General features: G+C 46.5%; 1 protein-coding gene across 1 annotated transcript in view; it reads right to left on the bottom strand.

Annotated features, from left to right (window-relative positions):
* Nucleotides 1-23,825, bottom strand: part of LOC111835418 (catenin delta-2-like) — a 191,406-nt gene extending 167,581 nt beyond the window's left edge. The window contains exon 1 of the mRNA XM_072711094.1: nucleotides 23,604-23,825. The gene's annotated coding sequence lies outside the window, so the exon portion shown is untranslated. The remainder of the gene's footprint in view (nucleotides 1-23,603) is intronic.
* Between the last annotated feature and the right edge of the window lie 241 nt (nucleotides 23,826-24,066).

The raw sequence follows: 24,066 nt of genomic DNA, 5'->3' as shown, positions 1-24,066 counted from the left end.
CCGCATGCCTGTAAGGACGGTCCCCCTTCGCCGGCACCGGCGCCGTCACTCCGCATGCCTGTAAGGACGGTCCCCCTTTGCCGGCACCGGCGCCGTCACTCCGCATGCCTGTAAGGACGGTCCCCCTTTGCCCTCACCGGCGCAGTCACTCCGCATGCCTGTAAGGACGGTCCCCCTTCGCCGGCACCGGCGCCGTCACTCCGCATGCCTGTAAGGACGGTCCCCCTTCGCCGGCACCGGCGCCGTCACTCCGCATGCCTGTAAGGACGGTCCCCCTTTGCCCTCACCGGCGCCGTCACTCCGCATGCCTGTAAGGACGGTCCCCCTTTGCCCTCACCGGCGCGGTCACTCCGCATGCCTGTAAGGACGGTCCCCCTTTGCCCTCACCGGCGCGGTCACTCCGCATGCCTGTAAGGACGGTCCCCCTTTGCCCTCACCGGCGCGGTCACTCCGCATGCCTGTAAGGACGGTCCCCCTTTGCCCTCACCGGCGCGGTCACTCCGCATGCCTGTAAGGACGGTCCCCCTTTGCCCTCACCGGCGCGGTCACTCCGCATGCCTGTAAGGACGGTCCCCCTTTGCCCTCACCGGCGCGGTCACTCCGCATGCCTGTAAGGACGGTCCCCCTTTGCCCTCACCGGCGCGGTCACTCCGCATGCCTATAAGGACGGTCCCCCTTTGCCGGCTTGTCTGCGAAGCCCCTCTCATCCCAGAAAAATCCTGACAGGAGCCCGTCTGGCAGAATCAAGGAGAATAAAACCAAGTAACAGAATTAACAACCTTCAGGAGAGGCTGAGGGGCCGGGCTTGTAGAGGGGTCCCGACAGGAGCGTTGCGTGCCTGTTGCTGAGCGGCGTGTGGGTATGGCCTCGCACAAACCGGAGCCCCCATCGCACCTCAGACAGCACAGGCCGGGAGCCTGCCGGGCAGAGAAGCTTGTTTCTCCCTCATCCATGTCAGAGCCAGGTCCTCCCCCCCTCCCCCAGTCCCAAGAGCGCCACCCCCACGCACCAATCCAGAACTCCGCCTTCACATGAGACCCGAAAAGCCGCCGAAAGCCTCGCCCCGGTGCCATCCGCGTCGCCTCCCCCCAGGACACGTGCCAATCCTCCCACGTTTGTTTATCACTAAATTTAAGTGAGTTGCCCAAGTACGCACCGTACGATAGCTGCCATTGGAGAGTTCTGTACTGTATGGCAGTGCGACCATCCCAGCCTCACGCGCATCTCCAAGCCTCATTTTCACACTAAAAGTCAGTGCGATTATCATACTCTGACATGCGTCCATTTCGACTGTCTGTCAGAACAGAACCCAGTCGGAAGTCGGGGACAGTCTTTATATTATTTTTTCATCCAATAATACATTAAAACTGTCATGCGTGTTCTATTCCAATGAATAAACAGAATCTGAAAACTAAAGTTAAAGTCTTTAAAAGTGCAGAAAGTTAATTCTCTCCTCTAATAAAACCCCTTCATCAGGAAATAAAGCAGACGAGTAAACTGCGATTCTGGGCCCTAACCGATGCTTCTGGTTCTGGCTGGTCATCTCCGGGTCCTGCCAGAGTCCCGGCAGAGTCCCGCCAGCCTAATGAGTCATGAGTAAAGGCCCATTTAATTTGCGAGACGCCGCCCGTGTCTCCGCTCCCCACGAGGCCCACAGTGGCGTTAACCTTCTTCACTGGAGTCCCAGCACGGCCATCTGTCAGCGGCTAACATTATCGTTGGAGAGGCCAACCATATGTACCCTGACAACGGGACAACGGTTCCCGCAGTGATGTGGGAATCGAGTGTTACAAGCTTTGGCTTGATTACAGTGGCTTGGCACAATGGGATTTGATCCTCCTTAAGGCCAGGGAGCTATACTGGCTTAAACGCAATATGTTCTGCGAAACAGACTCAACTTTGCTTAGAAACACAGTATCTAATTACAGGAGCATCTGAGATGAGAGGTAGGGATATTTTTTTTCTAGATTTTTAGCCCAGAGAGCAGCACAGTCTGCCGCCCTCCCAGCCCCGAAACCTCTTCGCCAGTCACACCTGTGACACATTTGAGTTTCCGCATTAGCGGCGTTACTGTAATCCTGCAGCTCCACACTGCGCTGTGTAACCAAATGGAGCATTAACCACCACTTTGTTATATTACACCCCTGTACGCCGCTCATTTCTTAAAGACAGAGGATATCTCGTTCCCTGGAAGGCAGAGCTGCATCCAGACTCAAAAGCCGAACGATAGACAATTAACAAGCACTTTAAAATCCTAATCCGCCCGATCGATTACAGTTTCCAAGAATAAATTTCAAATTATTTATCTCCAAGTGACAGCTGTGCCTCCTGCTGGCGTCAGACACTCTTTGATGTCCCCAACAAAAACACCCTGTGTTAATGTGTGCATCAATCAATTTACGTTTGTCACCCGTCCCAGGGCTGAGGAACATTCCAGCACCAGTAAGTAAGAGCAGAGAGGACCACAGCAGCCAGACACAGTCTCACACGGCCATCATGAAACATGCTTCCTCTTATTACACAAATTTGACTTGGGCCGAGCCATTTTCCTCAAGTGTAATGACACAAGTTGCCTGGGGTGGCGCTGTGACATCAGGCTCTTCACATACATTAATTCACAGGGACACCATATTTTTCCACTTTCTGATACCATTTTTTTTCGTACCTTTCCTAATGGATTCGGAAATACCACAGCCGACTCAATAATCAGCCACAGCGCAACGAGGACGAACTTTTATACAGAGACCAGGGTTTGCATTAAAAGCTCTAAAAATCAGAGCCAAAGCTAAATAAATTAACAAACTTCTAAAAGTTATGCAAAAAAGATAATCTTCTGGAACAGAATAATGCAACTATTTTTATGCAGCCAGGTTGGTGTATGTACAGTATAGTGTAGCAGTGTTAAAAGGCGGTTGGAATGCAGAGGCATTTTGTTCCCACAATTCCCCATTCTGAAGGTAGGCGGAGCTACCGTTTTACCCAACACACTAGCAATCAGAAGTTCAGTTCAATTCACAGAACTGATTGTATCGAGCTGTTTGTTTAAATGAATCGAGCGTTCAATTCAAAGTGTCGGTTGGGGTGGGTGGGCAGTACATACCGCTGCACTTTGCTCAATTACTTTTATTGAAACTGCATGTTTATTGAAATCTTATTTTTATTGAAATACTGGTCATCTCTGAGTCTTATGAATGTATATTGATCGCTTCAGGCCTAATCAAAATGAAAAACAATCACGCAAGTAAGCAGGCTTTAGCGTTTTCCAGTCAGCCTCCAAAAGCCCGATAAAATCTCAAGTACTTTTATATAGTATTGTAACATATAATTTAAAATGCTTTCATCAAAGGATAAAAACCAAGACCAAAACCACAACATACAGAATACAACAAATGCTAACCGGATCTCTGAACTCTCGAGCAGACTTTCGGCACGATCAGAACCGGTCACTCTGTGAGGTTTGGGTCTCACGAGATTTGCCGAGAAACTGCGTGAATCAAACTCGCCAAAATACCAAACTACCCAGACAGTCAGTGAACCACTTCAACCGAACGTGCTGAACTCGTTAACTTGTCGATTGCCGAGAGTCGGCATGAACACAGCACAAATACGATTACGGTTTGCGTGATGGCACTGAAGGCAACATGGCTGCAGCCAGTCTACAAGAAGCAAACGTAAGTCAATTTAAAAAGGTCACTGTGTTTTTTATATGTCAATTTGTCAATTTTAGATTTTTAGAATCTAAGGCGTGTACCGGTACAATGTGTGGATCTACAAAAAGATTCTTTTAGTTTGATCAATTCACTGAAAAGAAGTGATTCAAAGGAACCATCACTACTACACACACAGGAGGGGAGGATGGTCCAGTAAACAACCGTGCCATAGAAGGCACTCGTCACGTCATCCTGGAGGACCCACTAATGGTGAAGAGTGGTGCGATCACCAGCGAGCCCGTGCCAGCTGGAAAGTGCTAGAACCAGTCACTTGGAGACCATCTACTGGGGTCTGTACAAACAACAGGGCGCTAAGTGTGAGCATGAGCAATGTGCACAAGTTTGAGTCCCTGGTTACAAATGCACGTTATATGTATAATTTAGGGAAAAAGTGCCAGCAAAGCAACTCGATGGTGCATTACGAGCAGTGCAGACTCAGCACTGTGGATGATACTCCCTGACCAAGTCCTTGTCACACCACCTTGCTTCTCAGCCTCATTCACCACCTCCCATCTCAGCCTCATTCACTTGCCTCCCTTCTCAACCTCATACACTGCCTTGCTTCTCAGCCTCATTCACCGCCTCCCTTCTCAGCCTCATTCACCGCCTAGTTTCTCAGCCTTATTCACTGCCTCGCTTCTCAGCCTCATTCACCGCCTCGCTTCTCAGCCTCATTCACCGCCTCCCTTCTCAGCCTCATTCACCGCCTCCCTTCTCAGCCTCATTCACCGCCTCGCTTCTCAGCCTCATTCTATGCCTCCCTTCTCCATTCCAGCATCCGCATCCACTCCCGACCTTTCCCATTTCTGTTTATTCCCACTTCCCGACCTCGGCTGGCACGCCATGGGCTTGAACATTTCCTGCCAACGCTGCCGCACATGCAGCTCACAGTCAGGCTTTGTGTGTGGCTGCAAACAAACATAATTTGTTTGACCCTGAAACAGACAGATTTTTGGATTTTGCTTTGGGAAATATAATTTTCTCATCATTAGGAAAATACTAAAAACGAAACAGCACCCTGAGCAGAAACTGGTGCCTACTGCTGCTACCCCACCTGGAAGCCTTCCATGTTTCTGGAAAATAATTTCCCCAAAACAGCACCTGAGGCTGGACTGGAGATGCATCTGACAAATAGGGGTCACCCAAAAGCATCTGCGGCTTCCGTTTTAGCGCGCGCATCATCCCCAGGGAGGTTCGTAGACAAAAAGACGCTGATTCTATTTTCATACCACAATTTAAAAATGTTTTAAAGCCAACTATATTAAGATTTCTAAATTACTTGTAAAGGTGTCTTCCAAAATGATTATGGAAGACAGAAATTAGGGGGTTGGGCAACGCGATGATAACTGCATAATTTCGTTCTTAATTATCTCTGTGGGGGGGCACGAGGTTCCAGTCGAACGTGGGGAACGAGCGCGCCAAAACGGCAGGGATACCTGCAGCTCTCGCGCATGTGGCGTGACACTCACGCTTTCAGACTCTCACGCAAGAAATCTTACGGCAAATCTATATTATTTCATTATAAATCTAAAAATTAGCTACATCAAAAGCATTGGGGTAGTTTGCAAACCCTACAGACTATTTACAAGGTAATAAAACTGTTACATACATGTAAATATCACACCAGCCAGCTGAGCGAAGTTCGTAACACTGATGTTACGGGGCGCCTGTGGGGACGTGTGCATGACCGCGCGCCCTGCCCGTAACTATGGCCATAGAGCAGAAGATTGCGCAAACAGGGAACATAAACGCCGGTTACGCACAACTAACCTGCACCTGTGCTTTATCCGCGGGCGAAAATAGTCCGGGGAAAGCGAGTTTTGTCAAGGTCGAAAAAATCATTTCCGCGGATGTCTGGTTGTCTTGAATATAATAATATAATATAATTCATCCATAACCGCTTACCCTACACAGGGTCACATTAAGCCTGTAGCCTGTCCCAAGAAGCACATTCGACACCCCAGACAGGACGTCACTTCAATAATAGCATAGAATGGAAATAAAATAGAAAATATACATATTTACTTATGCCCTTCATGGAGCTCCAGTTTTAGCGACATTTATTTCAAAATAGATTATTTGCTTATCATTTGGTGCAAAAAGGACAGAAAGATTTGCATTATGGAACATTAATATGCTTTTCTTCTCATTACGAGGGAAAGCAAATAATTATTCAGACTAGAGTGCAAAGAGCAACAGATTGCAACATACATTCTGTCTTCCCCTTGCCGATTAAAAGTAACCTAAAGGTACAGTGGATACATGTTAACAATGCAGGAAACAATGATCACCACAACACAAATATAGAAACAAAAGCAACTCGAAAAGCCTTTATTTGGTTATGCAAAGCTGATGAAACTGGATAAAATTTTCATTGAGATATAAAATCAATGGCCATCGGCACAGGCTTGTATGCTGCTACACTTTATACTGGGTCTGTTAGATATCTGACCTTTATCTAATTTGTAACTAAGTGCGTTTTCATTAACAGCAAACTTGTCCTTGTGCTACAGTCCATAGAGCTCCTAAAATGTGTAATTAACACCTAGTTATTCTATTTGTAATTTCCATTATGTATGGAATCATTAAAAGCTATTTTGGGAGGTGCTTCACTGGGCAATGTGAGCCTCACAGCTCCATGGTTGTGGGTTCAACTCCCACTCCTGGCTCACGTAGATCTCCTTTTGTTGTGTGGGACACATGATAGACTGGCATCCCTTTCATACATATGTTAAAGTTTAATATCTGTGTATTTAAATATTACTTAATCTAAATCTTCCTACTATTTCTGTACAAGGATGTACAAAGGAAACAGTTTGTTTATCTGCAGCTTTTCTGACTCATAGAGTCAATCTGTTTGTTTAAGGAAAAGCAAAGTTTAAAAAGACTGCATTGTGATGCACTCACCCGAGGGTTAGCATGTGACACTGGACTGCAACCTTTGTAAGCCATGACTACACTGGAAGGAAAGCCAATGAGACACAGGCCTTAAACAATGAGACAGGCCTTGAACAATGAAACAGGCCTTGAAGTGGATGCCAAGCCTTCAGCACAGACACCACTCTACATAAAAAACCGCAGCTCATTCACAAGACAGCAAAAAGCCTGAGGATACTATTGTTCTACCAAAACAATAATGACGAAACTTGATAATTTAAGCAGAAACTATATATGAAAACATACGAATATAGTATTCATGCATGCAAATTAGTTTGGATGGGATCCATGAAGACTACAAACGGAACGCCATTTTCGCCTTTGCATTGTGAAATAAACACGCTAATTTATTGGTCATGATAAGTGGACTAAATTGCGAAACACATAGAATGCCTCGACAGCCAACATTTGCTTCTCTTTGCAGATTAACGAGCTTCTTTACTTCTACGCAAGCTCACAAGGCTCTAGCGCACCTGGAGAAAAGGAGCAGCGGCTGTTACGATCATGGGCGCCACCATTCCGCGGCTCTTTGATCTCAAAGACGGCACACGAAGAGAAGGTCATTTAAATTCAGAGCCAGGCAGCCAATGCATCTTAGTTGATGCAACATGTCCTGGGCGGCACGGTCGTCACGCATTACAGGTTAGGGCAAAAGCAGTCCAGCAGATCAGGCCGCCTCGGGACAGCGGGTTGGCCGGAGAGTTAGGGGACGGTGACCAGGAAGTGACAAGGTCCCGCCTCCTTTCACCTGATGGCTAATTTGATGGAATCTCTGAACGGGGATAAAATGTAAACCAAAAAAACCCTAGAAAGGTACCAGGAATCTAACAGCATGAGGGGGGGCGGTGTTTGGTGTGAGGATTACAGCGTTTCTCCAGTGGACATATGCAGGCCTCTCGGCCGTCCGAGGGGAGAGACACGACACACGGGAGTAGCTTTGAAGGCTCCAGCAGAGTCTGCCTTCTTCATCCGGACCCCGCAGAGCGATCCCCCGAGACGTCCATCATCCCCGCCAAGTGGCCGCGGCCACCGAACTTAAAAACGGCACCCCGCTTTGTGGCCTTGCCTAGAGCTCAGCGACTCGCCTGACGGATAAACACAACCACGGCAGCTCTGGACCTACAGTCCTCCTCGCTGCTAGGTCCGCGCGGCCGGCACTGACCCGGCTGGCTCTACTCAAATGTCGTACACGCAAACCTTAGGAAGGTAGCTGCTTTGGCCTTATTGTGCTACGTAAAGCAGAGACAGCAAAGTCCAAGGACAAGTAATGCTGTAGTACAGAAATACACTCAGATGTATGAAAGGCTTCAAAAAGTCACACTGGAGTAAAACACCAGAGAAATGATCAAACAAAGATGCCCCTTTAAAGTTGATGGCTAAGAGCATTGAGTTAAAAGTCGATTCTTCACTTTTCCCCCTTTCATGAATAAAATGTACAATTCGGCAAAGTTTTCGGTGAAGCCAACTGTGTGTACCATGAATGAAAGTGGGTGCTGTTCAAAGAATGTTAGAGTGAACCGTCATGGCTGACTCCTTCATCCCTTCAGTGTTGAGTGTAGCAGTATGTGCTTAATACTGATCTTCAGTTACTCAGCTTAGCATAAAGAGCGGACAGCAGTAGCTGTGTAACCATCAGGGAGCAGTAGCACTTTCAAAATTCCAAACCTGCAGACTTGCCTTCGTGCGGTACTCAGGTGCGCTAAAGCACAGTTTGACATGTCAAGTGTAGGCCGCCGTGTCGAGAGCGTGGCCCCAGAAGCAACACAATTCCTGCTACGGGACTCTGTCATTACTCACGTCTACAATCCAGCACAGGAGTAAGTTTTCCAAGCGTCTTCAACTGATGACCAATCATGGCTCTCAGCGGTGACACCGCGATTGGTTAGAAGATGTTTTTATGTTGGTGGCATAACCAACTATTGACATTGTTGCTCTTGATTCACTTGACCTTTAGTAGAGAGACAGTTAAGATAAACTCTTAGCTGCTAAACCCCGCAGTGTGATCTTCACCAAAGGCCATGACATACGCAGGACTGAGTATTTCATATCGAGGTATGGGACACACAAGGTCCCCCAGGGATGACTCAGACACTCCAGGGATCATGGGGGATGTGCTGGCCAATAGCCCGGGTGCCGTCGAGGCTGCGGCCCAATGGCGTGGCCTCGATGGGCTCCAGTGCGGCACCACGATTCGCCGCTGACGTTTCTCCAGTTCTCGGAAGGCTCTGGTCTCTTCAGAAGCGTCCGTGAAAAAACTGGGAAAGCGCCGCTGCCTACAAGGTCAAACCGGCCCAAGGCCCGAAAGCGGGGGCCGAGCTAAATAAGCACTTACCACCTTATCACTGTGTGGACAGACTTAATTAGACACAAGCAAAACTCAGGCCCAAATTATCATCCCGTAGATAATGTCAGTAATTCACTCTTATAATTGCTACGTTGCATGACATAGAAAACAAAGGTGCATTTTTACATAACCAGAAATTGTTGATTAATGTGTTGAGCACTGACTTAACACATATACAGCATGTAGGGTATGGTCTATCACAAGGACATATGAAACACAGCTATGGCATCATGAAGGTCATAAAGGTCAAGCGTCGTGATGTCCATCGTGGGCATCTGGTTTGCACGAGGCTCAGAGCCGGGGCTAATTAAAGAAGCCCCTCTTAATGACGTCTTCAAAAGACGCATCAGCACAACATGAGCGATAAAGAGTAATCATGTGAGGCTTATGGCAATCAAACGAACCAGTTTATGGCTGTTTTCCGTCGTGATGGGGAGGCTGTACTGGCACTGAGCATGAAAATTACAGCCATCAAAGGTGGAAATCATGTCGGCTAAACAAGGAAAAAAGTCATTAAATTGAGTCGTGTTTCATGACGCACTCGTCATGTGGGCATGATTCTGGTTCAACTCGCTGACCACGACCTTATTTACATACGTGTTAGACCGACGCATCCGAAGATCATCCAAAAAGATTAGCAGCACTGACCATTCAGCTGATGACCTGGTTTACGTATCAAAGGACACTCATCTATCGCTCTTTCATCGTCCCCGAGGACAGACGAGGCGCCGGTTCACCTTCACATTCAATACGCTGTCCTTGCTCTGTTCCTGCGGTCCACCGTTTCCTCGGGCACTGTGGCACGCGTAAGACACAGACAAGGAACATCGGGAGAAGCCTACAGATGAGAAACCATGGCGACATCGCAGTCACTGGAACATTACATACGCTTCACGTTTTCTCCTGGAGGAAAATGTCACAAAATAATGCAAAAGAGTATGCGTTTCTTCCATAGCGAATAAGATAATAAGACAGTAAGGTCACAAAACTGTAGTATGGAATGACAAGAGACAGGGAGACAGGCTCTTTGTCCAGACGCTGTCCTGACCTGAGATATGCGGTCTCCCTGTGTTCATACAGGCTGCCTGACCAGGCCATCATCAGCCAGTTGGCCCCTTGAGGTTGTGCCAGATCTTTAAAGGAAACTCTACATTCCCACGGATCAAACACCAATTTATAATGGAATTGGCAGCATAACTAATTAGACACCACCAAGTTTATCACTCCAAGACACAAACCATTGGAAAACACAACAGGAAACCCTCACAACAACAGCGTATTCTTCAACATTTCAAGACACTAACTCATAAGTTGTATAATTCACCTCTATGATAATAAAATGCATGAATGCTTTAATACATTTTATTGCCGATATAAATGCATCTATACCGCTTTTTATCCAGTACAGGATCACAGTGAACCCACAGCCGATTCCCACAAGGCAGGGGGACCCTATGGAAGGTGACTGTGCCACAGTGACACCGTGTGACATTGCAAATGAGCAATTCTACAGCAGAGGTCATTCTGTTACCAAAATGTTACGCATTTGGTGAAGGGGTGCGATACCATTATGCAGCATAATTTGATGCAACAGCAGAGTTGGGATACCAGCGGAGAACTGATCATTTCAAACAAAGCAAGTCAGTTTTTTTTAAACTGTAGCCAGATTTTCCTCTGATTGAAATTCCATTACTGAAGAACTAGGCAAATTTAAACACCCCCAAAAGAAATTGCAACAGATAATATTTAATATTTATCACATATTTAAACTGGATAACACCTTATTGATCATCACACGGAACTTAAAAAACCTTACTCAAGACTGATAACTACAACCAAATGTCTGCCGAATTCCTAATATGAAGATATTTCAAACATTCGATCCACACTAACATGCAGCCCTGTTCATAGCCTTCCCAGCTACCACATGCGGCTCGGGGAACATCTAGCATGACCTTCATGTGTTCCAGAGGTCAGTGTTGAGCTCGGCCCCTGCCAGAGCTCAGGGAGGAGCCCAGGACTAACAGCTAATGTGGAGGAGCCATTAAATCGGTCACTAGAGTCACAGAAGCTGGGTGTTTGCTGGGGATCTGACTCTCCCAGTGGGGACAGGCGGGCAGCTTGGTGGGGCAGCTTCAGGCGTCTGAGCACGGCCTGGCCCCTCGTTAAGCGCCGTTAGCTTACAGCGGCTCTCGCGCTGTTGTTACGTGTCCGGCATCACAATTAGTCACCAATCACTGAATAATACGCAACTGACACACTAACACTGCGGAACCTGCATGATAAGATGCCCCACAGATCCAACTATCTGGGACAGAACTACACACACTGTTCTTCTTACGACGAGTTCATATTTTGACAGACCACAGTACGGCTAATTGGCCAGTGTGCTGGTCCACCTTGCGGCCATTTTCACTTCCACAGAGGCCTCGTGAAGCCAATCACAGCCGCGCCAGCTCCCCGCTAACGATTTACATGACGCTAAGAAGCCGGGCGCCGCAAAACTGATGTTTAGAAGATGAACCTCGGGGATTAGTTACATCTCGCTGCGTGGAACAGAATGCCGAGGCGGCAGTGACAGGCAGTCGGCCACTAGGGGGGGCAACATCAAAGGACGCACACCAGCACCTGCAGAACGGGGGCTCCATCCGCATGCACCAGTCAGCTAACATAATGCTACAAGGCTTCAGCTGCAGGAAATGGCAACTTATTGAGAAAAATATTAGAGATTACAGCCCATAACAGAGCCGTCAGCCGGTCACTCTCCATCAGGGCTGACATGTTATATATTTTGCAATATCTAACTTACAATAGGTAGATATTTTTATCTATTATTAATCTATTTTAAAGTATAAAGTATTTTGCGTAGAATACATATTAATTAAGGCAGATATGATCCGTGCAGAAGCCCCACTATGACATTTTTTTATTATTTTACTAATCAACATTTGCGGTCATAATTCTCCCGCGAAAAAAAGATGAGTTATTAAAGATAAAAAGCAAAATCTGAGAAAGACGCGTCTTTGCCAGCAGGAACCAGACACCAGCCTTTCAAAGCTACCGTTTCGCAATAAATCACTGCACGGAGCAAAGTCTGACCCCTGCTGGAGAGTCTGTGAAAAGGGACCTTCAGGCTCGGGGGGGGGGGGGGGGGAGCATTTACCATGAAATGACAAACACTGGGGGCATCTCCTCTGAGCATTTGTGACCGCTGCCTCGCGGGGAATCTGGAAATAATGAACGACCTGACCTTCACAGTGTGCGGCGCTTATAATCTCGCACTAATCAGGCGGAGGTGGACGCGGGGAAGCGGTCACCCGGCGTATCACCGCGCGGCACCGCTAACGGCACGTGGGGGACCCCCGACGCTCGCCAGGAACAGCTGCTGATGCTTCGCCTGACACATCCCCCTTATTTTAGGATTAAGGAAAAATGTGGGAAGCTCCACCCAGGAGCTGCGAGGTTCTCCTGAAGCTCCTGAGGTTCCTACCAGCTGGTCCACAGAATGTACACTAAATATAGCACATAAGTAAAGTGGCAGGTAAACATTATTTCAATTAGTTATGTTACCTGTGGTGAGGGAGACACACTAACCAGTAGGAGGATAAAAAGAATTTTCTTAGTGATTTTACACAGTTTAACGGCTTTTATCTTCTCGGTAAATTCTACGCAAAACTGTAAGCTGTTATGAAGGGCTTCTGCAAGGTACACCGGCAATGGCAATGAGTTGCAAACGCGAAAAAAATGTGTAAATAAAAAACTGAATTGCAGTAACACACCTGGAGGTGTTCCTTCAGTCGAGGTATGAGGTCACACACAGACACACAGAAACCTTGCCAGCCTTCCTGTGCGTCTCGCACCTAATCCGTGATAATCTCTAAAAACAGCCATGCCCACTGCAGAAAGTCTGCTAAAAAAGTGAGAAGTGCCACATTTCTTATTCATGGGTTGTAAAGATCAATCCCGCTTCCAGTGCCTCCCGCGCCCCTTCATCACCGAGACGCGGCCACAAAGCACATGCCACCAGCAGCATCCGCAAACACTCTCAGGCCTATTTTTAGTTGTATTATTATTCCGAATGACGAGAGCTTTCGGGTTTGTTTTTGTAAAGCTTTGGATCCTGGTTCTATGGCGCTGGAAGAAGCCCACGAGCTTCTTCCAATGTCAGTCTGCGTAATTTTTCTGTCCCTTAATGGACTCCGCCACTGAACATTGCCCATACAATTATAGCCTATTCTCATGCAAATTACAGACCACCTCCGCGATTCTTGGGTTTTTTCGGAGAGTGATAAGACGTCGCGCATCGAGTTTTTTCTTTTTTCTTTTCTTAAATGAGCAGTTGCCGGTTCGCGGCCCCAAAACACAGTCCACTCTCTCCCTGCACTGGAACTCCTAGGGAGCACAGAAGATCCTCTAATCCTCACTTAAAGATGTGAAGTGAGGCAGCAGGCAGCCGGAATGGCACGCAGAGATGCGGCCCGGTGGGACGGCACCGAGGCGTCTCAGAACACAGCCGCCGGACGTCACGAGCCCCGGTTCCGAGGGGCCGTCCATGACTCAAAGAATGACGCCTACTCTCCGCCACCAAGGACACACGAAGGCCGGAGAGAGAGAACAAAGACGAGGAAGAAGAGGAAGCATGACAGCACCATCAGAACACAGGGCCGACTGCTGCATAATTAACAGCGGCTCTTCTGGAAATGTGACCAAATGCCGCGTCGATATTTAAAGAAATATACATATATACAGATAGAATGTCTTCTATTCTCCAAAAAGTTACTGACATCTTGCTGGATGGCCAGAAGAACATCGTTTCAGATCCCAAACCTCTCGTCAGGGACGCCCCAGCTGTTGCATGCTGGCTTTATTAATTGATATTAATATTAATTAATATTCAAGTTAACTTGATAATGTATCGATCAGCCAGACTCAACAAAGACATGGGTATAGTAGGTGGTTACTGTACTTCCAGGGGTGACTCTCAGGCAGGTTTTCAAATGGCGACGTTAACACACGTCGACAGACAGAAAATTATAGTTTAACACCAATACAAAGATAATTGAAATGTAATTGTTCTTGGCAGCCATTTGTGCGGTATTCTATGTATCTATCTCAGCGCCTGATAATGGGCCACAGAACACGTGGTTCCGAGCTGTCTGAGTGTAAACGCCTCTTGTACTGTTTCACGCTGCCTCTTCTCATGACCGTGAGCAAGCCGGTCCGCCCTGCGTGACCCCGATCATCAAACCCGGTGCATCAAGGGGGCGGCCGGCTGGGGGATCATTACCGCAGATCTGGTGGTGGCTTTCAGATGAAGGGGAGGGGGCAGCACGAGGGGGGGGGGGGGGGAGGCGCCCGGGAAACGGCTCTCTGATCCTCCCCCGGCAAACGGAGCACCCCCTCCGCTAAGGCTGAGCCTAACCTCTCAGGTCAGATTAGCATGTGCACCTGATGTCCAAACAAGGCTTAAAAACCACCATTAAGCACCATGATAAACACAACTCCTATTCTGTTTACTAAATAATGTATTTAAATAAACTTGCCAGGCACCGCAAAACATGGCGAGTCCATACATCCACCCTCCATAACCGCACACGCGAAGCAAGGCTGCCGCACACGCGAAGCAAGGCTGCCGCACACGCAAAGCAAGGCTACCGCACACGCAAAGCAAGGCTACCGCACACGCAAAGTAAGGCTACCGCACACGCAAAGCAAGGCTGCCTCACACGCAAAGCAAGGCTGGCGCACACGCAAAGCAAGGCTGCCACACAAGCCGCCACCTTTAGAAATACTACTGATGTACTTGTCCGCCGTGTTTAACTTGACCCACGATGAGTTTGGTTTTCAGACTTCAAAGCGGAGGCCTACATAAACGTGCAGAATTCACTTCTCACATTAACACATCCAAATAGGCAGTATTTTTCCTATTTGTGAGTCCACAGTGACTGATGCCATTCTCACGAGTGAATGTCCAAGCACGCTTGATAAAATCGCAGAAGGAGCGATTACTCTCACAATAATGTTCAGGAAGGGGAAAATGAGCAGGGCGGTCTCTTGTCCAAACAATGAACGCGCTGATCTCTAATACTCACGAACTTGACAGAAAGCGCCGTAAGCCATTCCGGCTCGGCAAATCGGAGGAGGCACGAGGCGTGAGCAATGAAAACAGAAGGGAGCAGAGAGACCGATGTCACTCTTCTCAACTCAGTGCTCCCTACGGCATGCACAATGATGCAGAACAGCACAATGAAGCGATACCTTCCCAACTGCAGAGGTGCATGGTAATGGTGCCTTAACAAATGACTTACACAGGGCACAGCACGTCAAATGCAATAAATCCCAACAAAGCAAGCCCACTCCGAATTCAATAAACTGACAGAAGCACGGGACAGACTGACTACTGCAGTTAGACTATAGGACGAAGACAGAATCTGCAATAAGAACTTCAGAGTACCTGTAGGTTAAAGCTCATTTTAGGCGAGAGGAATATCGGAATTAAAATGTCACTTTATTGATTTGTTCTTGGGGTTGACCATAAGGCCAGCAATCACTCCCAAATCGGCTTCAGCATTCCGGGCGCTGACCAGCCAAGCAATACATACCAGGCTGAAAAAACCCCCCTCCCTGAATCAATAATGATCTAAAAGAACGTAATTAAATCTCCCCGTACATCACGCAGAATGACAGACTGGCGCAAGGATGCGGGAACAATGGAACGCTTTGGTTTCCGTACTCCGAAACGTGTTCCGCAGTGTCCCTGATTTTTAGCGCATCGGATTTCTCGTGGATGGAAAGCAAACGATCTACTGTGTGTGTCTGCTTTAAATTAACACTCAATCAGATGAGAATAGTGCAGGCATGTCCTTCAAAGACGGTCAGATTCATCCGGTTAATTTAAAGGAAGGCAGCCCAGAATTGAGATGTTATGAATACATTGTCATTCGAGTTTCCTTCTTAGTTCTGAATGAAATCTTTAAAGCTGTCATTTTGAAAACCGGTTTAATCCCCAACATATAGTGAACCGCTCCTAAAACAAGCATTTTATCAGCCAGTACCAGTATGGAGTACTGTTTTTGTACAACTAGATAAAGAGATTAACTTTGCAAATCTCTTCCAGCATGTGATGTATAAACTCTTTGCCAAAGTCTAAATTATACAGGTCAATGAGGAACACAAGGGAGGGAGGTTTTTGGGGTGTTTCTAAATGGGTGTAGAGACAAGATCCAAATGTGTCAATGCCAATCCAATGACTGCAAGATTGAGGCATTAATTAGTCACTGCTCAGGAAATTATGGTAACTGGCTATTTTAAGAGCCTCCAGCCTATTCGCAGTTGCGGTTCAGATCTTCCAACAACCAAACCAAATTATCCACACTGGAAAATGTGAAGAGGGAAGGAAAACGGAGACATTGCAGGTAAGACAGAAGTAACACAGGAAATAACTAGTTATCATCAGAAGCGTATTAGCAATGCTAATGCGGTCCATTTGGTGAGATCCAGCATTTGAATAATTAATGATAATAACAGTGCAGCATTATGCCATGAATTTAAAAAGTCTGCCAGGCTGATGAGACGTCTTCAGGTCCATTATCCTCCATCAGTACGCGGCTCAGAGACGGACATCGCGCCCATCTGTTGGGCTCTAACTGGAAGAGGGATAACCAGGCCCTGCTCTGGTCCATGTTCATCTAGCAGGGTAGATAAAATCTAAAGCGGAGGGAGGATATTTAATAATGGCACTGGGGAAAGCGGGGAGAGAAAGGGCGCGGACCCAGCGCGTCGGAGCTGCCGCCGCGATCGGATTTCCCTGCATTTTCCGAGTAGAAATCGCAATGTCAAAGTGACCGTGTCCGGAAAAATATAGTCTCACCGGCGTCAGCACAAAAATACAATGTACATAGACGGATGCAAGCCAAGCTTCTTATCCCAACACATCAGGCGATGAGTGCGGTAACACCCCCGAATACGTACTGCCCATCAGCGATAATATCCACACCGATTACAGTTTTCTGGCGTTTTGCACATTTGCCTTTATGCATATGTAATTTTAAGCCGCGTTCGCTGTCTAATTTTGCGGTGTTTTGACAGCGATATCATACGGAATATCGGTGAGAATAAGGCAAATGCGCGATTATTCCGTGTGTTACTATGCAATTATTTTAAAACGTTTGAAGGCTTGGGGGCGGAGGTACCTATTAAAATTATCAATGACTACAAAAAATTGAAGAGAAATTGCTGCAGATGAGCATAACGTACAGCGTCACACAAATACATACCCTTTTTAAACACTGCCCAATTTACGTATGAGATTTATTTTAATTCTCGATACTACGTCCTGCTCTGATAATAAAGGTCAAACTACTGAATTTCATCATGGCAGATGGGTGACAACACCTAGCTACTATCCACAATCAGATACAGGCCAAGATGAAAATACAGGCCTAAATTATCATCCTAAATACAGCAGGGGTAAGAGAAAACCAGACGGCTGGCAAAGGTGCGTTAACACCTTCAGCCAGGGCATGTAACAGGGCATTTTCCGCGAGTCTTTATCACATGAACACACCCTTATCACATATAGTGTCCTCAGCAATCAGTCTGCAGACCACGACTGAGATATCAGCTGAGCTTCCAATCCTGCTGAATTCCAGACCGGGGACTAGGGACTGTCTGCATTTATCACACCCAGTAGTAATACGATAGGAACGACGACAGGCTCTCTATGCGACGGCCAGGTCAAGGGATGATGTTCAAAGCCCAGGTGGCTACATCCCGACTGTGAGGACGGGCTGATGCCCTGGGGGACGGTCTTCGGCACACACCCCCCACGCTTTGGCCGCACACCAGCACACGTCCCTGGCTGCCACACAAACTGTGGGTCAGAACGCGCTGTGGCAGCGTGCTGAGAGGGACAGGCGGCCATCCAGGTTTGAGATCCTTCAATTAGAGCGTCATCTGCCTCAGAGATTCTGAAGCGGCGCGTCGGGTTGGTGGGACTTTTTAAAAACATGAAAGAATATCACATTTGAAACATAACTGCAACTGGTCACTGTGAAAAAATCTACAAAGGGTAGCCATCACACCCCGCCCCACCGCCCCCCAGCATTGTCAGTCGTGGCATGAACATTTTGGGATCCTATGCTGTAACAGAAAAGCCTGGACCCAGAGCACTACTGCTACCAGAGTACGGCTCAACAGAAGGGACAAAAATGTCAAAGCACAAATCGCCTATTGATAGCAATAATAAAGATATTACAGTATGACTTGGAATATACAGTATACTGGTACAAATGCTCATAAACCATCTAGCAAGTGAAGCACGACATCACCATGGCAAAGCGCCAGGAAGGCTGTGCTTCACTGTATCATCCATGGTTGATGAAATTACATGAAATGCCAGACCTTCACTGGGCTCAGGGCAGCACCCTCGCACCAAGGGCGGTAGCGAAGCCATTCACAGTTATTCACTGCCCAGTACATAAAGATTACGCGTGAATAATTCAGCACTGACTTATTACGGCAATACAGAAATCCTGGAATTTTATGTGATCAATAAAGGACACCATATGCAAGAAAGTAAATTTTAGGGACATACTCCATAAAGTAGAATTAAAATCATGAAAAAAAAAAAAAATCTGATGGCACTCCCCATCATAACTGTATTTCACGTGCATTAGCCAGCTACAAAATGCGTTTCTGATGAGCTGAGCTACAAAATGCTTTTCTGATGAGCTGGCAGAAAGCCACTTGACCACAAATTCCCCCCCAGCCAAAACAGCCTCCCGTGATTCGAAGGGAGCCCATTCATGCAGACAGGACTCCGGAAGTCGCCTGCCCCCCCCCACCCTCCAAACGAGCCCCTGCCAGCTCTCCACTCCAGATCAATAGCCGGTCTCTCTGCTGACAGTACCTGGTCTCTGACAGGACTCGTCACTGAACCACTAATTAATCCACTAGCCAGATGTGGGAGCTGGGGTAAGGGTCCAAGCCTTTGGTGCAGGTTTTAACAATCATGTGAGTCAAAATGCACTGTTATTCTAAGGAAAGTCAAACACGGGACGACGAGGGACGAAAGCAAGAAGACAAGGAGAACATTAAGATCGTGCAGGTTCTCCATGCTGGCAGTCAACGATTCTACACCTGAATGGCTGTGATGTATCCCGTCTGGTCTAAGCTGATTGGAAGCTGGTATCTGCCACCGAACGACTCCATTGGCTGTCGCCTGGACACAACAGGACAGGCAGCCAATCAGACTGGCAAGACTGGAGCATCAATATGTGGAAAGGGCCCCCATATGACAGACAAACTGCTGAACAGTACTCAGAATATTATTACTGTACACACTCATTTGTGTCGCTGACAGTCTGGAAAATCTAATTTAATTCCAATGGTGTGCGTGTACACACGTTTCACAGAACTAGGGAGGGGCATAATCCCCTTTGCTACTGGTGTTTTTGCTTCCTAGAATCATAGATTTCAACAATTTTGGGAAACAGACTCGATGTCTGACACCGATATTCAAAATTAAATTTGAATCGGTACATTTTGTCACAGACTTGCAGCAGATTGCAACACGGCAGAGGAAACAGCCAACAGTTCGGGACTGAAATATTATAAGCGGGAGATCTGGGATTGGTTGACCTCACCCTCCTCCCCAAGACAGAGAGCCAGTATTCCCAAAACTAAATGTACACACTGGTCAAATCTGCGTGCATTTTTCTTGTCTATATTTATGCATTCAGTAGTGAGCAGCAGAAATAAAGTCTGTTACAGTTTCAGTCTGGAAAATTAGGTTAAATTCAAGTAACACATTCAATCCTTTTTGTTCTGCAGACCCATATCTGTACACAGAGGTAGAGATTTAAATCTTCCAAAACCAAAGGTTGGTGCTCAACACCCAAGCAATGGCTTTTCCTTTCATTCTGTTTCATCACATCTTGAGGTTATCAGATCTGGTGAAACTGCACACACAGCATGTGTCACGGTCAGCGGTAATATCTTTGTCGTCCTTTTTTGCCGTCTGAGGTTTAGAATGTCTGCCCCATCTGAAATAAAAAGTCTGTCACATGTCTTGCTACGGATCGATCGCCTTCCTTGCTGCACTCATTAACACGCTGAGCCGTTTCGCCTATGGCTTACTGTGAACGGTCCTGCTTGTTCCCCAAAGCCAACAGCAACACCCTGAATAGCTTTTCTGTTCCTTTACTCTCCTCATATCCTGTTCCGACTTTTTTTCCCTATTTATTTTGCTCGTGGTCACTGATTGTTATCATTGCCGATTCTTCCGCTTCATTCATCGAGGGTAGTCAGGCTTTTCACATGCCCATGCATGGTAATTAACATCAGTAAAATTAAATCTGCACACTTGCCCATATTGTTAATTTAAATGCAATTGTATAACATCCGCTATGCTCATGTCAGTGAGCTTGACTACAACTAATGATAAAGTGATGATCTATTGTGACCTTGTTGTGTGTTTCACGTTTAGTAATAAAAATAAGCTCTAACAGGGGCTTGGTACGAACATCACACTCGGTCTATTCACACTGCAAGAACCTTTTTCAGGAACCAGGACCTTTTTCTAGAACCAGGGATTTTTTTGTGTTCACGCTCCAGAAGTCAGCCCGACTGGAGTTCCTCAGAGACAGTTCCAGAACCCTTCTTTAGTACCTGCTCCAGGTTAGGTTCTCTTCATTCGAGCACTGGGGAGGCGCCTACAGTGACAGCTTGCTGATTGGATGACACTTATAGCGATAGCTTGCTGATTGGATGACGCCTATAACGACAGCTTGCTGATTGGTTGACCACAAGCACTGGTGCTAACATGGAAGTTACATGGAAGTTTGGGGAAAAGACATATAATTAGCAGAGCAAAAATTGAGCAGATGGAATTATTTTTGTACCTCTCATGGACATTTGCTTAAGACAAAGAACTTCAGAGGAGTCTGATTTCTTATTTCCCTGTCAATCTCAGCGATGTTTACTGGTTTTATTTTCCTTTTTGCTGATTCTTTTGACACTGAGCGCCACAGGCATCAATAACACCAAGCCGGGTGGCTCTGTCCCGCTTCAGACGGGGCGGCTCACCATGTGACCAGGCCTAAGCGCAGTGCTTTGAGTCACATGGCCAGTGACACTTCTCAGCACACATCCATTACAGCCACTGCAATTATAAAAATGCATTTTTACATACATTATCTGGTCCTGAGGGTTCATATTCTGCTTTGCAGCCCAGTCTAGAGGTGCAACTGGCTTAATAATCCTCTCCCTAATTTCCAAAGTGTCTTTGAAAGCCGTGTCGTGAAATATCACATATTCGAACGACGGCAGCTTGTCTGCACTCATAAGCACCTGCAATGATTTATTGATGCCTTTTGTCTATGGGCTAATTCGGATCTCCTCATGGACCCCCATACTTACAGGTTTCCTTAACTAGTCTGCCGGCTTTGGGCTGTGGTGCCCATTCAGTCTGCCAATTGCTGGTAAGGTTTACTAATTCACAATATACAGATATAGCACAGTATTTTCTTACCTTGGAAATGACCAGCACCAAATAGGGACATCGCTACAGTAACGTAGTACAGTAATGGACTGTAGAGACGCAAATGTGCACAACAAGACAGGAAGAGGCGTCTGAAATTGTGTCAAATGTTAAATGTCATACTTGCTATCATTAAGCTTGGGGAAGATGCACGATCTGATGTGCCTCAGCTGAATACCTAGCTATAACTACAAGAGAACAGAAGTTATATTCTGCATAAAGAACAACCAAACGGCAAAGACATTTTAAAAAGAAAAACTTAGTAATTACGAATTGTAAATAAAATGGGCTTACAATGACAAACATAAAGGGGAACCATGGAAATAGGAATGACATTAATTAACATTGTAGCAGCCCAACTGCAATCACAAAGTGGGGGAAAAAACACCTTTTCTCAACCAATATAATTGGTCGGATTAGCAGGCTGGGTGACTAGCAGAATAACGTCAGTACCAGGAGTGGGCACTAAACACATCTCCTGAGACACTCTGGAACAGTTCGGCCCCGAGGTGACAGTGATTAGACAGGAGAATCAGTCTAATTACTAATGCGATTGTGTTTTCTCAAAGTATATATCCAATTTTTGCTGTTCTCTGACAGCTGGAGGTAAAACTTGTGCAAACAAAGAAAAAAAAAGAAACTGACTATAAGAAAGGAATTGACTAGATAGATTGAAAAATATGGTCCAGTAAATATTGCGTGTTTTATGCTCCGCTATAATTCGTTAAGAAAAATATTACGGAGAGCATCTTGATTATTCTGAACAGCTACACTCGTGTAGGTTGCACGTCCACGCAGGGATCCATATGGCGCTTCAGAAGTGGGTCATCAGTGTGTTTGGGGCACTATGACATGCCATCCTTTACATACAGGTCCCTGGCATATATCGCGTTTATCGCATGTGTGAATCACAAAAAACACACATATTTATGTTTGGGCAAACTGGTCATTGCATATTTCTGGGCGAATCATAAAAATCACGGACGACACGTCAGTCACTCCACAAATGTGTATCATGCAGGATGTCATTTATAGAAACACCACAGCATCCGTTTAAAACGCTTTTGTTCCACATTTACAGATCACTCTCCGATAGGCCTCATATATCTCTATGCCGATACTAAAATTACGTATATGAATACATTTAAAACGATATCGGATTTAACACAGACGCAAGCTACCTTCATTTAAACAACGTGCAACTCAAAAACAAAATAATCTAGACATATCTAAACAGAAATTCCATCGCTTCAGTATTTACATTCATTAGCCTGATAACTGCAAATCGACAGAAAAATCCGAGAAATAAAACACCCACATACTAAACTTAAATATACTACATGGTGCATGCAGTATTATGCATATCAACGCAGTCCGTATTTTTGGCCAATCGCAAAGCTAGATCTACGATAAGATACAGAACACGTAATGGCATTAACGTCGCTCTTACACTAGCTGGAACATCTGTATCGCGCTGGTGTGCAATAAAACGCTGATAGAATATAATATGCAGTGCCTTTACAATAAACCAGTTCCTGTCTGATCAATTCAAAGGCGATCGATTCAAACACACTAGAGAAAAAAAGAGATGGGAAATGGAGATGCTTCTCCTCGCCGAGTCATTAATTATATACAACCGTAATATAACGTTTCATCCCACCTTTACAAAACCATATCCCTTTTAACAGATATCATTCCTTGACACAGACACAAAGGTAATTCGCGATATACTGTAAAAACCAGCGAAGACCTGGACGGGGGAAAAAAAAGCAAACGATTGAAATTTAGGTCACTAGGCAGGAAAAGTGGTGAAACCCGCCTCGTATGGAGGATCAGCATCAAACTGCTCGCTGTACAGTTCGGATTTATACTCAGTCACCGCCAATAAAGCCAAAGACGGCTCCTGTCACTTAAAATGCGGTGCGCATCACGGAAGCAAGACAAAAAAAACTCATAATGCCTCTAATTAAGATGCAAAAACGGGAAAGCCCTCTTTAAACAAAAGATAAATGCGTCCACCGTGCAGAGCAGGTCGGGAGAATAAAAGCGACTGGAATGACATTGCACTTACCAAATAATATCCAGAGGCAGGAATTAAGCACGCTCTCTCTCCTTTACACTCCCCTTTTCTTTCTCTCCGATATTCAAACAGAGACGGGTCGCACTGTCATGCCCCGAAGGTTCGCCTTAAAGTGGAGGCGGACTGCGAGGGGGCAGAGCGGCATCCGCCGGCTTGCGGGGAGAGCGGGGCACTGCGGTGCGCAGCCACGGAGGCAGCAGCAGCAGCGGCAGAGAGCGGACGCGCTCCTCGCAAGCAGCGCCCCAGGCACGCCGGAGCGCGAACAGCGACACCTGCTGGCTGGTGCCGGCCACACATCTGCGCGCCTCCATCGCCCACTCGCCGCCCCCAGTCTACACGCCCGATCCAAATTAATGTCGCGGATCCTCATCCAGCTACCTATAAGCGCGCGACCTTTTCCTGCACAGTAAAACTCCGGCTTTTGTGCGCAGCGGAGCGTTAGTCGCGTCTCATG

This window comes from Paramormyrops kingsleyae, chromosome 4 (assembly GCF_048594095.1).
Source record: "Paramormyrops kingsleyae isolate MSU_618 chromosome 4, PKINGS_0.4, whole genome shotgun sequence".
Taxonomy (NCBI): Eukaryota; Metazoa; Chordata; class Actinopteri; order Osteoglossiformes; family Mormyridae; genus Paramormyrops; species Paramormyrops kingsleyae.
This window is presented reverse-complemented; position numbering and strand designations above follow the sequence as displayed.